An 18,279-nucleotide genomic window follows, 5' to 3' on the forward strand; every position below is an offset into this window, starting at 1 on the left:
TGATAGGTGAAAGAAGATACTGGAGTTGAAGCAAGCTCAGATAGGCTCAGGATCTTTCACAACTGTTTGCGAAAGAATCAGGGTCCTATTTTTCTCTTTAATCTGCTCAAAAAAACCCCAAGATGACAAAAAAACTAGGACATTTATAATGCCGTTCTTGGGCTTTAACTCTGTGTAAGGACTCCTGAGGCACATAGTCTGTCCTGTGTTTGAGCAGAATTAAAATGAGATGCAGAAAAAGGGAGGATTGCCATGGAATTATACATACTGTCTCATCACTTTCCCTTGGTTGTACTTATTTTCCTATTTGAAGTCCATAACTGTATGAGTTCTGTAAAAGTCAATTACTACGATCATTTTTCTATTTTAATTATCTTTGGTTTGCATATTTGCATTTTTGTGAAATTTTGCTATAATTATTTCCTGCAGTCTGGCAATTTCTCACCACCCCAGCTGCACAGCATTGCTGGAGAGTCAAACTTGAAAGGAAACCTGGGAATTAATTTTGTCTATAGGGGATCCTAAATTGTCATAGAATGGTGAGAGTCCTGGCCCTTAATATTTAAAAGAAAAACCCCAGCAAAACTGTATAAGTCCAAGGAACTGTGTTGTTCCAATGATCGCTAAAAACCGGAATGGTCCCATGGGCCAAAGGCAGCCAAGTGCATCTTAGAACATGTCGGGAAATACTGATAGAAGGTGTTGAATCACAACCTTTGATGGCCTCAGTTTCTGGGAACTGCAATAGTGGAGAAAAATCAGCTGGCCTTCAGACACTCAGAGACTAGCCTTCTCTAGCCATAGAGGAAAAGTGATGCAGCTAAATCTCAAGAGAAACAAACTTTAGAAGCTCTTGATGCAAGCGCCAGGTTTACTAGAATAAACCTCTGAAATTCTGAGGCATGGAAGTTTGATTAGAAGATATAGTCATTGTTATTCCTTTTTTAGTGTCCTTTTCTATTACCTTCCAAACTTTGATTCAGAAAGCATGTTTCTGATTATACAAATTGCCACTGGGTTTGTGCCCATCAAAATAAAATGATGGGGATTTATGTTGCATGTATACAGCAGTTCAAGGAAAATCAAAATTGTAACTGAATACTGAGAATTTGGACCCTCAGAAAAATTTTGTCACAGAATTTTGAAAAAAGACCTCTATGTAGCCTGCATATATTCTGCTGTCTGTGTAGAATTAACATTTAGTTACAGAAAATATATCTGTTTAACTACTTGTTAGTAATAGGGGAAGATCTATACATTTTGCCATGGTTAAAGCTATATTTGACTTAAATTTTCTTTCGGCAAACACCACAGTAAGTGAATCAGCTTACAAACTGCTCTCTCCAAGGTAGCAATTTGGGGAACATTCTTTACCCCAGCAATCTCTTTCTCCACATCCATGGGCACAATGTACTTTTAAACATTCAGATTAGTGGTATACCATAGATCTTTGATAGACCATACGATAGACCAAGCTACACCTTTGATTTTTCCATTTGCTCTCAGGCTGTTTGCTTATCTAAGTGGACTTTAAATTAGAAAATGCATCTGATTTCTCCCATTTCCCTGTCTAGCATTTCTTAAATGGTGATTTTAATGTACGCTTAGTACTTGGGGGATTTCCTAAACTCTAATGATTTATAACTTGCTGTAGACTCAACCTTGAGAAACTTTATTTCAGACTACAAGTGTGGTATAATGATCACATAGGCAAATACAAATAGTTAGTAGAAATCAATAGGCCAAACAGTTTTCTCATGTAAGTCTGCCAGCTCAGAATACACCCTTTGAAATGAATATACTTATTCTGGATTTACTGCTTTTTCCATAGCTAGCCTGATGTAAAGATCTAGGTTTCGGATTTCTTAGAGTTTATGTGTTGTATCACTTGCCATACGATAAAGTTTAGGTATCACTTCATAAAGATTCAGAGCAAAAATCATAACAGGTAAATCAACCCTCTAAATACTTCAAAAGAAAACTATCAGTAAATACTCTACCTGAACAGATTGAGAGGGAAACAATGGCATAACTGCAGAAAGAATTGTATCCACAACTAATTCTTTAATACTCACTTGTAATACAGATTTTGTTTATAGTTAGGATAATTTAAGAGAAGAAAATAAAAAGTTATCTATTCGACAAAAGAAATATCAGACTTGCGAGCTCACCCTTTTGTAATACATACTAAATTGCATGTGTAAAAGTTTTCACACAATACTATCAGAAACCAAATAAAGAAAAATTGAGTTCTAGATCAATATAGATTGTGTTTGCAGAAGATATGATTTAATAGATTAGAAATGCAGTTAAAACATAGTATAGAACAATGATAAATCCAGGAAAACAAAAACCAGCCTCCCTTAAATGGGGAAGTGCTACATGATATAGATAAAGATTTGGAAGTTAAAATCATGTATCAAAAACTAAACAGGCCTTAGAATTGTCAATGCTTGAGTAGAAGAGCTCTAAGAAAAGCCTATTTGCTGCAGGAAGTTGTTTGAATCAGTGACACTCTGAGTTAGCACTGGAACAATGTTGCACCACTGGATTAGGGAGGATGCCATGGAGCCGTTATTTGTCAGCATTCAAAGACATTACTGAAAATATCATTGATTTGTGTGTTGGTGTTTTTTTTCCTCAGCAGCCAGCTGTGTTAATTCTGGTTCCCTGGATAATTTCAAATAGCTAGTTATATTGAAGGCTATACAGAGCAAATGATGTAACTAATTTTATCCTGAAATTATAGCTTCTTTCTGCCTTGTTTCAAAATTGTTACTGCAAAGTCAGATCAAGTTAGGCAAACCGATTTTATCATTCTGTTAAGAAACTTTTTCTTACCTTTTCCGCATAAGGCAAAGCAAAGATTTTCTAAGGCCATATTTAAAAAAAAAAAAAAAGAAAATATATTATTTGGAAAACCCTAGCATTCTCATGATTTGGAACTGGAATTTGAAGTTAGATACATAGGGTAGCCTTTGTCAGAGATCTGCTTCTTGCCATCCCTGTAAAAGACTACTCAAACTTGTTACATCTTTGGGGAATCACGGTTTGTGCATGCTTGGTAAAGATTTGTTAAATTTTTTAACAGTTATATATTCCCAAAGGACACCATCTGCAGTAGCAATGCTCCAGCCAGGGCTGAGAATGACTTTCCCTCCAACTGTCTTCTAAGATGCTTCAGGCCATGCCTGGTCCAGCAACTGCACCAAAAAACTAAGCGTCTGTCGCTCTAGTGCTTTCAGTGACATCCTACAAAGGTCTCAAGGGGGATGTAGTAAGAAACCTGTCAGATTCAAATACACGGGAGATAAAGTCTAGCAGTAGTGCGAGAGGAAGGATCCCAGGGTAAAGCATGGAGAGACAGAGACAGGAATGGCAGTCTTGGGTAGAAAGGACTGTGGTTCTTAGGGTGTAATGGGAGAAGAGTGTGGGCCTGTAAGGTTAGTGATGGTGGGACAAGAAGTCTGAGTGATGAGGACAGTGAGATGTGATAAACATCTCGTAGGAAAAGTCTAGGACTGGAGGCTACAAAGTGTGTGTGGAAAGGGAGAGCAGGAGAGAAACTGAATGAGGAAGCACAGATGAAAACAGTGTTTGTCTTATGAAACAAGCTTATTGTGTGACCTTGAGGTCATGTAGCTTCCACGCACTGAATCAGCTCCTGCAGTTTTAATGAAGTCTAGACTGGAGGGGGAAGCCATAAGCACCAACTCTAATCTTAGCCTCTTTGTTTCTGAGTCTGGCACTCTAATACCATTAGGATATCTGCCCCATCATTTAGAAAGATCTGCCTTTCTTTCCCTAGGACCTCCACTCAGAGCTTAGCCTACCTCTTTCCTGGCCTTCAATGATTCATCCTTCCCAGGAATTTTTCTCCTTTTTGTCCATAAATCTCCCAGCAGACCTCCCTCCAAGTCAGATGTTTCTCTCATCTCACAACCTTTACACTCATTCTCTTTATCTGTGAAGACACCGCTAACACTGGCACAGGCAACACTTGAACATCCATTCACTTTCTGACAGCCTTATGTTCAAACCTGTCTATTTTGCTGTTGACCAGAGAACTCAAGTGCACAAAAAACTCCACAGCTATCAGAAAGAGACCACTAGCAAATGCACCCAAATCCTTCTTAAAGGCAACACAAAAAAATGTTCTTTTAAAGGCAGAAGGAGCCACTATAGTTGCTTAGTTAGACAGTCTACTTAAAACAGCTTCCAGAATTTCAGCATCTAACTCCTACTGATTGTAAATTCTGACTCAGGTAGCATATCCCCTTTAGAAAGACAGCCAGATGAACAAACCAATGGCAATATTTTTTCTTGTTTCTTTTTCTTTTTTTTTTTTTTGTCTGAGGAGAAGGGAAAATACATGGAGAAAGAGGCAAAAATTCTAGAGAGGCTATGGCAGTTAGGCAAGGAGTACAAATAATAAGACATAGAAATGGGAATCCCATTCCTCACTTTTGAGCATAATAGTGAGCAAGCGCATTGATTTCTCTGTGTCTCTTTTTCTCCAGCAGTACTGTTCTGCCTTTCTTCATTTAGCTGTGTGGAAAGCAGAGACATATTTGGTGGGTGTGTTTGGAGGCATTTGTAAGGAGATACCTTGCATATGGCTGAAACAAAGCCCTCTCCCAGCCTGTAGTGCCAATCTCTCCCTGCTTGTATTGCCTGGGATCTGAGGAAGCTCTTAGCAGCAAACTTGGAAAACATTTCCTTCAACTACATGGAAGTGAATATAAAATCACTTCTGATAAGCTTGCAGAAGAGGTGAGGACTGATGGCATGGAAAAAAATAAAGATGTCTGCAGGAGCTACTCTACTTGGCAAACAGGTACCCTTCAATCAAAATGTGTTTCATTCTGTCTCACCAAATGCCAGATAACAGACTGAGAAATACAAGTTAAGCCTAAAGAATGGAGTAGCTTGTCTTGGAAAGCAGTGACTCTGAAAGAAATTTAGGGGTCACAGTAGATATATGACTCCAAAAGGCTTCATGTGGTGCTGTGGGAAAAGGGTTAATGCCCTTCATGGGTATATAAACACAGGAGTAGAGGGAGGTGTGCTTACCTCTCTGTGATTGTTATTGCAGTACTCGGTGCTGTTCTGGTCTCCATATTTTTAAAGGATATTGGCGAGCATGCTAAAAAGAGCCATAAAAACTATTTAATGCCTGGAGACTTAATGACTTCCAGTGAGAAATTTAAAGCACTCATTTTGTTAAGCTTATAAAAAGGAAGATTGAAAGGTGATTTGATAATGGTTTATAACCACATGCATAGGGAAAAAAATCCAGGGAACAAAAGATTCTTTAATCTACTGGGGGGAAAAAAAAAGTATAGAAAGAATTGATGACTAAAAGCTGAAACTGAAAATTAATAATATGGTACATATTTTTAGCTGGAAAGGTAAAAATTGATGAAAATTAGTAGGGGAAATGGCGGACCCTCCACCTCTTGCTGACTTTAGATCAAGACTGGAGTGCCCTTCAGAAGTTGGCTGTAAATGAAGAAAATATTTTTAATTATGTTAACGTAAGGGGAAAATGAGAAAAAAAATATGGTCCCCATCAACTTCCTTAGGGTAGGTCCGTATCTTTGCAGAGAAGCTACTAGAACTAAAATCTGCTTTCTGAGAAGCCTTTGTAATGCTGTGTCTGGAGTGTCAGTGATTAACAGGCACAAGGACCATGGTCATGAAGTCCACTTCTAAAGCCATGGTATACAGACTGTACATAGAAGAGTGTTCATTTAACTGAATGAAATGGCTGTATATCCTAAACCTCCAAATCTGGATCACATTTTCAAAGGTGAATATCCTGTCACATATTTCTAATGGTCGTTATTGCAAAGGGGACTACATGCTAATCTGAGCAACTGTATACTCAGTTGTGTCAGACAGCAAGTTTGCCACTGTACTACTCTCCCATCTCCTTATTTAACTGCTGTTTTCAAGGCATCTCATTTAACCACAATGTGCTTTGAGCCAGAGCTGACTTTCTGACTACTGTATTCCCTACTTTCATTTGTTGAGGTTTTCTTCTCTTCTGTCTTTTTCCTCCCAATCCTTACATATAACATTCTTAAGACTTGGATAATTCAGTTGTCAAATTTAAGTATGAAAGTCTGAAAATAAGGCCTCTGTTCATGCTTACTGATTGTAATCAGGCTATATCTAGGCAGGGTTTGGGCAACTATTGTAATTTCAGTTTAAGGATCAATTCACCTTTGTCCATTCTCATGATGACCAGGAATTCAGTTAATCTTAATGCAGTAGTTTTATGTAAGGAAACCATCTTAAATTATCTGAAATAACTATTCATGCTCACCCCACTGCAGTTTCATTTGTTACATCATTTGCTTCTGTTCAGACAACTGCTGAATGTGTAGCTCATCCTCTTTGTTAGTTTAATTTTGTTCTGTAACAAACAGCTACCCCTCATCTTGCTAGACTGCACTGATTTACGTATGTTCATGACTCTCCAGTTCTGAATGAGAGATGACAGTGTTTATTAGCAAATACCATTCTCCCTACCTTGTCCTTCCTAAAAACATTGCGTCCAGTGATTTTTTTTGTAATTTTTTTTTTCCACATTCCAAACATACAACACTTCTCACTGGCTTACAGCACAGCAAGTTAGACCGGATTACCTCTCTAAGAGAAGAATTTCCAGTTCTTCATGCTTATTACCTAGATGTTTAGCACCAATGAATAAGTAATTAATTTTCTTGTTCTTTTCCACCTCTATACAAATCATTTGTATCACCTTGAGTCTGACACATATTTGTCTTCACTCCTGCTGGCATTGTTAGTAGGTGATATTTAAGAATAAAAGCAAGAACTCTAAGAGAGAAACCAACAAGTACAACTTGTACTTACAAAGCATAAATTACGGCAAGAATGGACCATGTGATTACTGTAATGAATCTGAAAGACAAACATATGAGAATAAATCCCCTTGCTGTGCTTTTTTTCCAGGCCCATATTTTCCTTGCAGGCTGAAGAACAGCAAAGGAATATGGTGGTTGTCTATCAGCTTCCTGAGAGGAGCTATTACAACTCAAGTTTCTTAGGCTCACAGTTGCCCTGAGTATCAGTGCCACATGATTAGTGACACAGTGGCCACTATAAATGCACTACACAGAGCCCCTCACATAGTAAAATCTGGCCCAAGGTTCAGAAACCACTCAGCCATTTTTTTTCTTGTTGGAGGAATATGTTACCAGCAAGATTTCATGTAATTTGTTTAGGATCTGTCCCTGCTTTTTGCTCAAGTAGTTTCCCTGCACTGGAAAGCAATCATGGCTACAGTGAAGGAATGGGCAAGGAGGTAGCACGTCCTCTAGTGCCAGGTGGAAAAGGACAGGAAGATGCAAGGAGACATCAGGCATATGGATGAACTCAGAAAGAAAAAAAAAAAAAAAAGAAAAAGAAAAAAAACGCTGATATCATTTTCCAGACCAGAACAAGCTCCATTTAATATACTGCTTATAAACAGGACATTACTTTATTACAGAAATACATGCTTGAAAGGTGAGTAGGAAAGTGTTGTCTCCGATTTACACCTAGGGCAGAGAAAGGTGATGATAGTTGTCAGAGATCACACAGTGTGTGTGACAGAAGAAGGAGTCTTGCTTTTCTTTGATAGACTATCCTAAGCTGTTAAGAAAAGTGAATCCCAGGAATTCAGTTGTGTGATGGAAAAGTATACCAGAAATCCTTACTTTATACAACACAGCTCAAATGTCACACACTGAAGACTTGCAGTGAAGTGCTCTGAAATGAGATGCAGACCAGAATTGTTAATAGGAATTATTCAGCAAGTGTATTTATGAGAATCATAAATAACTCACAAACAGGGAGGAGGGAGTGAAGTTAACCAAATCAGCAATTCATCTGCTCACTCTTAAAGGAGAATAACAAGGACCAGGGTCTCCTCCTGTTTCAACAGTAAGGTGAAGTGCGGTCAATCAATGCAGACAGCCTGGGGGACAGGAGCTGTAACAAGAGCAGACCCCTGTCAGAGAGCCATTCCAGCCTGGCTTCCTCGTGTGGGACATACAGAAACACCCAGAAAATAGGGGAGATCCAGATTTGGAGGTTTAGGATATACAGCCATTTCATTCAGTTAAATGAACACTCTTCTATGTACAGTCTGTATACCATGGCTTTAGAAGTGGACTTCATGACCATGGTCCTTGTGCCTGTTAATCACTGACACTCCAGACACAGCATTACAAAGGCTTCTCAGAAAGCAGATTTTAGTTCTAGTAGCTTCTCTGCAAAGATACGGACCTACCCTAAGGGGTACTGGTATTCAAATGACAATTTAATAATTTGTCACTCTTCTTATATTTATTAAAGGCAGTATTTGCAGCATGAGCTGCAAGTTATAAGGACCTTCTTGTTATTAAAGTGATTTAGTCTACATTGCTTTTTATACCAACTTTTAACTTTCTCATAACTCAGATAATAATCTACATATTATTGTATTAATACATAATGTGTTATTATATTATTATTGCTATCCTCTCTGAAGGTTCTGTGTATTAATAAATAGTTCAGACCATGGCAGACATTGCTGAGCTGTTTCCAGTGAAGAGAAAATCTGCTAAAATGAATAATCCTTCTAAATGTGGATATTGAACACACTCAGTAGAGATGCATGAGATTTTAGCTGCTTAAATACTGTAGACTTAGTATAAATGCTCTGAATTGTCTTCTGGAGGATTCTCTCATTTGTTATCTCTATCCCTCTTTTGACTACAGGAGGCAGCCTCATCAAACTGACCTAAAACTAAATGTCTGAAAGAGGTTTTGGTAAGTGTGTTGGGTTTTTTTTCCCCCTAAACCATGGAAAAGTTGCAATAAAAACCATTTAAAACCATTATTAAGGTTGTAGGATGAAACACTTAAAAATTAGAATATAATAATATTAAAACTTCTGTTGAAAATTTCAGGTATTTTGGCATAAATTATATGACAGTCTAAATTGCATGATCACATTTTTCTTTTTCCCCTATGAGTTCTGTTTGCTATAATGTTCACATAATGAGCAACTATTCAAGATCTCTTTTATCATTATTGCCTAATACATGTCTCTAGGATTTATTTACTGCATTCTGTCCAATCCTTCTCTGAAATCAGAAATATTAATTGCCCTGTGGATTTTTCTGATTTGATCATTACTATAGCATCTGAGTACTTCACAAACTATACCGTAACACCTCTTTACACCTGGAAAGAACATCAGCATTCAGAGATTAATATTAGAAGTATTCCCTAATTTTAGAATCCCCAAATTATGCCTTATTCTTTGGAAGGTGTTGTATTATCTACAAAATCAGTTGCACCATATGCAGATATGCCTGAGTTTCCTCAGTACCGTCAGTGGTGCTTATATACCTCTGCTCTGTCACCTCCCAGAACTAATATCTCCATGTCAGATTTAGGTCAGTTTAAAGCTACTGAGAAATAGTTACACTCTTACACTGCTCAGAAAATGAAGTCATATGCAAATGAATGGGAATCAGATTGCAGTGAAATTCTTCAGACAAAATTTATTAGTCTCTGGCACATCAATCAATGGCTGTGCATAAAAGATACGTATCAGACTAATCCTGCATCTTTCATGAAGTATAAAATTTACAGTACCTATAATATCCTTATGCATAAACTTAAATGTGAATTGCCAGTGTTTGCAATTATCTAGAAAATGGCCTGCTCTTATAATTATTAAAGCAAATGTATAAACCCTGGATGACAGAAAACACAATTTTACTGCTATTAAGAGACAATTTAATGTATGAAATCACATTAGCATGCTCAAAAGATGGCTTTCAATCATTCACATGAACATTACAACCCTGTTCTATGGAACTTCAAAAAGAGGACGGGTTGTTTTTCAGAGATAAACCTTTATGAGTAGATTACTTGCACGTTGCAAGTAGAGGAGAACAGCTATCTGCTGTCCTGAGGAATCATCAACTATACAAACTTCCTTCATATACCAAGGAGTGAAACTACATATATAAATCTGATACAAAAATTTTGTTTGGGACTAATGTAAATTTCCAGATCCCATTACTTAATATTAATTAGATGTTTCTTTCCCACTTCAGGGGCTGGGAGGCAAGAAGTAGAGGGAGGTGAAGGAGTTTTGTTCATGGGGCCCCTCACATACTCTGTGACAGAATGGGAGAGGACTTGGACTCCTGGCTTCCTCTGCCAGGGTGAGCTCAAACTGGTGACCAGGCTGGTATCCTAACATCCAAACCACTAGATACCTGGAGTGGAGAGTGCAGACACATTGAGTACAGGCCTGTCTAAAAACATTTGGGTTTATATTCCTGAAGTTTCCTCTGTAGACCTGGTCTTTCTTCTGATGCCTCTCTCACAACAGCAGCCATCTCCCCAAGTCTTTCTCAAGACAACTTTATCCTCTCTTCATCCTACATCCATACACTTCATCCTCAAAGACAAGTTTAGAAAACTTCCCTGACCTATCCTCTCTTTCCATTCGCCATCCTGTCATATAGCTCCATGACACTATAGACTATTTCAGTTGGTACAATAGTACAGTTTTTGACATAATTCTAAGGCTGATGTCTACTCTTTGGAGATGTACTTCCAAGTCCAGAAATAATAACAGCAGGAAAACTTACTTCCAGTAGCATAGACCTGATCCTGAATTTTGAGGATTACCTGGCTGTTGTGTATTTTTACTAGAATTTTGCTTCTCTAGAAGTACCACATTTTCTTGGTACAAGAGAACCTGCATCAAATTCGGAAGAAGGTATCCAAAAGGTAAAGGTGGAAAAAACAGAAACCTTCTATAACTTAAACATATTTTATAGTGTCTTTTGTGTAAATAGTTTGCTTTTTTCATTATGGATTATTTAATGTCTGCCAGAAGTCAAGAACCAGTTGCGCTGCAGCTGTATTTCTGACTACCTGATAAATATGAAATCCAGTTTAATTTATGAGAGGACAGGTAAGTGTGAGACCGTGATATAGAAGATACATGAATGACCAAGGTCAAAAACCATAATAGACTTTTGTGTTTAGAGCTTAAATAATAACTCATCATCAGTAGACATAGGAGAGAATATGGAGGTCAAACACTGGTAGAAAGATTGAAGCAGCAAGTTCAGTTGTTATTCAAACTGACAAAGTAAATATTATTTCAGTAAATGGCACATTCACTTTTTTTTTTTCCCCTCCCATTTGTGATATGCAATAAAACATTACCAGCCTGAACTGGAACTGCTTATCTGCCAAGAAAAGTGAGGGAAAGATGTGCATATAGGACTCATGCACACACAAACTGGGAGAGAAATCTCATTTGTGTAGACAGGCGTGTTATGTATATACTTGGTTTGGAAAATAACACCCAAGCTCAGTTTTCATTGTTGCATAAATATGGCTGAATTCCAACTTTCATTTCTACTTGAATTATCATCTATATCTCCACCCATGAAAAAATTAAAATTATTTCCAAATAATTAAAACCAACCTCTGTCTTTCAGTGCTAGGGGCTTCCATAGTTTCATACTCTCTGAACTTTGATTAATGAGTCTTTAGTTGAAAGAAATTTTTATTAGGAGGGGACTCCAGGGACTATCTTCCTCTGAAATTTTTTAGTGGTGTAAGATGGTACAGTTTAGAATTCAATTATCTGCATGAAAGAAGAGATGCATTTCTTACCAAAGAAAACAGAATTAACGGTATTTGTTAGAATTCTTTATCATTTGTTTTCTTGAACCATACATTAAATAAAGAGATTCAAATCTGTAGGAAGCCATTCTCAGTCAGTAGCTAGTGTCCGTATGAAGATGGATGTTTATGATCCATGGCACAAGGCAAGATCTCAGGAGAAAGACAAAGCCTCAAGCTGAAGTCTAAGTGAAATAGGCTGTGAAAAGAGCAAGGTGGAGCAACATAAAACAAAACCTACCTTCTGTCAGAAAAAAAATATGGAAAGATAAAGGATTTCTGAAGTGTTGGCTGAGTTGTAAACAGACATGTACAAGGATGAAGTGGTGCAGAAAAGAAAACAGACACCAAGACATTGTCTCTTGAATGAAGAATTTATGCTTAAGTAGCATAAGAAGAGAGAAAATTTTAGTATTGATGTAATGTCAAAAGTTACTGCCTTTTATTGGTATATTGCCTTATACCTTCTGGTTGAGATCTAGCATAAACATTAATTCCAAACACATAAATTGTATGTGACAAGTTCCAACAATAGAAAGAAAAGCTGTGCTACCTTATGAATGGCAGTCTAGTCTCATCAAATTCTTGGTCACATAATGCAGAAAAAAATCCAACACATTACAGACCTGAATTGTAAAACAAGTAATCTCTTTACTGTGCAAGTCCACCTATATTAATCAAATGATCTCTTAACCAAAGATCAGAATAATCAGAATACAGAAATCAATCAATCAAATATTAAATGAGGAGAAGGATGTGAGTTATTTTGCCTGCCCTCAGTGCTTTAAACAGCAGATGCAAATCATATATGATCATTGTGCAAGACTGATATAATTGGATTCAGCACCCTTTTTTTGTATCCAACATGCTAGAAAGCTGAGACAAAAATCTGTCCAAAATTTAATATATTAGTATAATAATAGCTGCCTTTGAGCTTAAGGTATGGAGTTCCTTATGGACCAGTATGACTTCTGGGATCACTGTATTGTTGATACTTTTCTAAATAAGAAAAATCATAGAATACTAAAACTTGGGCAGAAAGGAGCCCAGTTTAGACAAGCATAGAGCACTCTGATCCAACAAGCTATGGCAGGACAGCTGACATCAAAATGAACGAAAACATTTAGGGACTACAGGATCAACAGCTCTCAAAGCTGCCCTGGAGCTTATAAAAAGCAGTCAGTGAATATATACTGATTAGCAATGGATTCAAGTGTACAGAAATGTGCAGGCTACCAACTGTACCAATCAAAAATTAATGATAAGATGTACAGAAGTATGCAAAATTATTTTAGTGATGACTTGTACAGAGAAGGGAATCATGATGTTTAAAATGCACATGCAGTTTCTTTTGACTGCTCTCTCACTTATCCAAAACATCTTCAGTACACTTGCCAGAAGAAAACTGTTGTGTTATTTCTGACTGGCATATTTAAACAATAATTTTCTCTCCTAAATTACTTAAGTATCTAAGGCTAAGGTATTATGCAAAAATGTACTTCTTAACAGAAGGGAGAGTATCATCAATAAGAACATCACAATCCGTACTCTCAGTGAAGTTAGATCCAAATAGAATAACAGAATAATTCAGGTTGCAAGGTTCAGATTCAGAAGTCACTAGGTCCTACTCCACCACTTGAAGCAAGGTCATCTTCAACAACTAATTAATTACAGTTTCGGTGACAAGAGCTCCCTAAGATAGCTCGGTATTCAATGGCAAGAAAGAGAGAGTGAGCGTGCAAGAGAGAGAGAGGATCCTCCTTTGAGTCAAAATTGGGCTTGCTTTTATTTATTCTGACCTGTCCCTGGAAGGTCTTTTGCAAATCAGAGTTTAGCTTCTTAATGACTAAAACTAATCTTTGTGAATATGCTCTCACATTCATAATCTGTCAAGTATTTCAGAAAAAAATAATTTCCAAACTATTCGTTGCTCTTGCCTGTGTACAAAAAAAGTTGGTTTTCTCTTTCTGAAATAAAGCATGGGTTTTTTTAATAAAGATTACTGTCATATGGCTAATTTCATGCCCAAATTGGAGAATATTCTAACATACAAGTAAAGGCAATGAAAAAAGTCTACGGTCTCCCTTAGTTTTTGTAAAACTGCATCTGGACAGTGGTGCCATGCACCAGGAATGACAGGAAAGGTGGGTGAAGTGGGAAAAGCAAACTGGTATGGATATTATAGGCTAGGATGTTGATGACAGGTACAGTTACAGCATTTCCAGAGGGATTTACGGTAGCTGTAATCCAGAAGCTGTAAAAATTCTTGAGAGATACTAATGGAAATCACACAGCTAGTTCCTTCCAAACAGAGAAAGTCAGAAAACATAACCCTAAAACAGATTAAATTACTACTTTTAAGCTATCTTTTATTGCTGTGCATTTCTTCCACATCTCTGGACAATGATATTAATGTTGTTCCCCCCAAGCCACGCTTTGTAGTGCACCATTAACCTTCTTGCATCCTACAAATTTGATACCTTGCTCTCTGGCAGAGTGCAGAGCACACACACATATACATGTACACACAGACACACACACACACTCTGCTACAAGACTTCTCTTACAATGTTGGCAAAGGTTAATTTTAAGTTTTAGTATAGGCATACATTGTACTCAGATGGCAGTCAATAGATCTAACGCTACCATCAAGTACAGAAAGTAGATTTATAAATCTTTGGTGTTCAAATTAATTTCAGGCTGTGCTGCACACTCTTGCATCTACCAGTCTCTTATGTACCTGGGGTTTAATTGTTTCTCTCTTTGACATAATGAATGCCAGAAAGTAACCCTGAAGCACTCATTTTGCATCATAAATCATAGTATCTTTTTAAAAGGGAAGGATAATTACAACAAAATAACAGTTCAAAACTGCTTGGAATTTACTTCTTACCTTTGACAAATAGTGGAGAAAATAATTGCCTAAAGACAATGTACAACATTGATTTAGGTGACTTGTTATGCACACATAGAGTATTCTGCAAAAAAACCCTTCTTTCCAAAAAAAAAAAAAACCAAACCCCAAAACCAACCACCAAACCTGAGAACTCTTCAAGTTCCTGACAAATTAATTTGTTCAGGGCAAAACACTGCACGTTTGTAATTCCTTGTCTGTTTTTTAAAAGCCTGTGTGTCACATCTCTTCTGCCGTCTGTATACATGTGTTGTAGTTTATTTTAAAGAATGCTTCATTTTATCAGCCTGCTTTTTTATTGTTCCTCTTATTTTTTATGAGTTGTCTCTCCTTGGCCTTTTTACTTTTTAGCTCTTGTGGTTTTGATGGCAATATGATAAGATGCCATAGTTATACGAACCACTGTGTACTGGTGCTGTTCTGTTTGTTCACTCTCTTTCTGGTGTGGAATCTGTCTTTACAGATTCTGCTGCTTTTGCTGAAAGCTGCTGGAGGTTAGATAAAGTTATACTCAAAGATATGATGATCTCTTATAATTGCTGCCCCATACGAATAAATATTATTTGAATTATATAATACCCATTAGATTGTACTAGACTTCTTATTATAAGAAGCCAAGAAGAGTTGCCTTGTTCTTATTTTAAAGGAATATGAGGGAAACAGAGGCAAAGTTATCACTGTTCAAGCTCACTACCTTGAAGATAGTTCAGGTATGTCTGTATAAGGTGCTGTTACTTTTGCATTTACCTGTGCTCTTATTTTTAAATAACAATAAAGACATAGCCTGCATGATATGGGCAAGCTACCTTACCTCCATTTTGCTGTTCTTCATCTCCAGTCCTTTCTCTCCCTCTTTTAGATCCCATGTACAGTGCCTGAGACCTGTTTCACTAGGCTAGCGGCTCCATTAAAATCACGAGGGTTTGTATTTCCAAGCAGCCTGGGTAAACACTCTGCTTTGCAGGGTCAGGATTTACAAGGGAAAGCTGTTCAGCAGCTCACCTGGAGCTAGCAGAATGAGGCTGCAATTTTATCTGAAGGTCTCCAGCTACTACTGAAGTAGAAACAGCATGTAGGATGGAAAGGGCATACAAAAAGCAGGTCCACCTGCTACTTCCCCAAAGAGGGATATGGTCTGAAGGATCTGAATATAACTTTGTTCTCTTCCAAATGTTCTCTTTGCTTTCTTCCCCATTATAAACCTCTCTTTGAGCTCTTTTGTGAATATGATCCTTGGCTGCAACCAACTCCTTTAATGCACATATCAAGCTACCCATACCTCCTTCCTCATCCACCCTCCTGTACAGTGAGTTTCCCATGAGAGGTCCACCATACTCAGGAAACAGTACTCAAACTGTAAAATAAAGACCAAACAATACTCTTTAGCATGCCAAGGTTTTACAAAATACTCTTAATAGAGGTTTATTTAATTGTGGTATCTTATTTTTCATAGAGAATAACTGTAACAACACACTAAAATACATAGCTAAGAATTACACTTACTCTTATGACTTATTAACCTAGTAGGTCTACTTAATGAATTTACCATGGTTCTATACTTTTTCACAAACTGTTGAGTAACTATGAATTTAATTGTAATTAGCAAAATTATCTCTTCAAATGTACAACATTATTCCTTTTAAACTTTACCTGTGATATTAAAAAATTACTGTCCCCTAGAAATTCAGAAAAAGACATTTTGAATTTGTTCTTCTAATATAAGATCTGCCCAAAGTAAATTGTGATTATGCAAAATAATTCTGCTTGGACCAACAGAAAATCAGAAATACTAGTTGCTACAAAACAGTTTGGTGCTCTGAAGAAGGGCATCAAACCAGGCTTCTTTTCCTGGACTGAAGATCATAGGGGTAGGAATATGCTGCCACAAGCATCAGTGAGAGGATGGACTAAATTTTTTTCTTCGGGATACTTTGGATGGAAAAGAAAGAAGGGAAAAAACAGGGCACCCCTGGGCAATTACACAGAATTGGGTTATTTATTACTGGAGATAAGGCTTGGTTTGAAGGCAAATGTTCACTGGAAGAGAATGTAGAGGGCAGGAAGGAGAACAGTTTAACCACCTATGGACAGTATTAAACAAAAAAAATGTTGCAAAAAGAATAATTGCAAAATCCATGAAGGGTAGGACCACCAAACTTGAAAACCAAACTGGTAAAATTCTTTTCCATTTAGGGTTTCTTTAATATCTTTTGAATCTATACTGTCATAGCAATACTGTCAACATCCTACTGGAGTCAAAGCACAGAAATCTAGCTTCTGTTATTAAAAAAAAAACAAACCCCAAAATGGTTCATTGTCAGTATGCTCATTAGAGAAGAATGTTTCATTTATGTCATGGTTTAAGCCCAGCCGGTAACAAAGCACCATGAAGCCGCTTGCTCACTCCTCCGCCCTGGCCCCGGCGGGATGAGGAGGAGGTAATATAAAGGCAGGCTCGTGGGTCGAGACAAGGACAGGGAGGGATCACTCACCACTTATGGTCACGGGCAAAAGACAGGCTCGACTTGGGGAAGAAACTAAATCAATTTAATTTACTACAAATCAAATCAAAACAAGGGTATCAGGAAGTAAACCCCAACCTTAGAACACCTTCCCCCCAGCCCTCCCTCCTTCCCTCCTCAAGCCCACTCCCGCCTGTCTCTGCCTCCTCCCCCCGGCGGCGCAGGGGAACAGGGGATGGGGGTTGGGGTCAGCTCCCCACACCTTGTCTCTGCCGCTCCTTCCTCCTCGGGGGGGAGGACTCCTCACACTCTTCCCCTGCTCCACCGTGGGGTCCGTCCCACGGGAGACAGTCCTTCACCAACTTCTCCAACGTGGGTCCTTTCCGCGGGCTGATCTTCAGTCACGCACTGCTCCAGCACGGGCTTTCCCACGGAGTGGTGGCCATCTTGGGGGGCCTCCGCTCCCCTCCATGGGCTGGGGGGGGACAGCCTGCCGTCCCACCACGGGCTGCAGGGGCATCCCCTCCTCCCCCTCCCTCCTCACTGACCTCGGTACCTGCAGAGGGGTTCCTCTCACATTCCAATCCCCCACTCACTGCAGGTTCCCCTTCTTAAACCTGTTCTCCCAGAGGCGTGACCACCGTCACTGATGGGCTCGGCCTGGGCCAGAGGCGGGTCCGGCTTGGAGCCGGGGAAGCTTCTGGCAGCTTCTCACGGGAGCCGTCCCTGCAACCACTGCCCCGCTACCAAAAACCCTGCCACACAAACCCAAAACAACTTACAAGTTAGCTGATGCTTTTCTTAATGACTTAGTAGTAAAGCCCATTTTAAAGACTTTTTTTTTTTTTTTCCAAACAACAACAAGCGAATGGAAGTGACAGCAGTCAGAATACTAAACCCACAACGGAAATAAGAATTTCCTAATAATCTGTAGATGTTGAAAGCACAATTTATGTCATTGGACATGTTACTACAAAATTCATCATTGCTGAAGTATCATTTTGGTGACAGTTTGTAGAATAGATTTTCATTAGCAGGAGATTTTTTTTTTCTTTACTTATTTATTAGTTGTGTGGTTTGGCAGCAACTATTGTAAAATAATTCACCAGAAGAAAGTATTGCATATTTTCTTATTTTTTTAGTATTGAAAGAAAACATAAACGAGAGTCTTTCTCCTTAGCTGTA

Source organism: Harpia harpyja, chromosome 8, assembly GCF_026419915.1.
Source record: "Harpia harpyja isolate bHarHar1 chromosome 8, bHarHar1 primary haplotype, whole genome shotgun sequence".
Lineage (NCBI taxonomy): Eukaryota > Metazoa > Chordata > Aves > Accipitriformes > Accipitridae > Harpia > Harpia harpyja.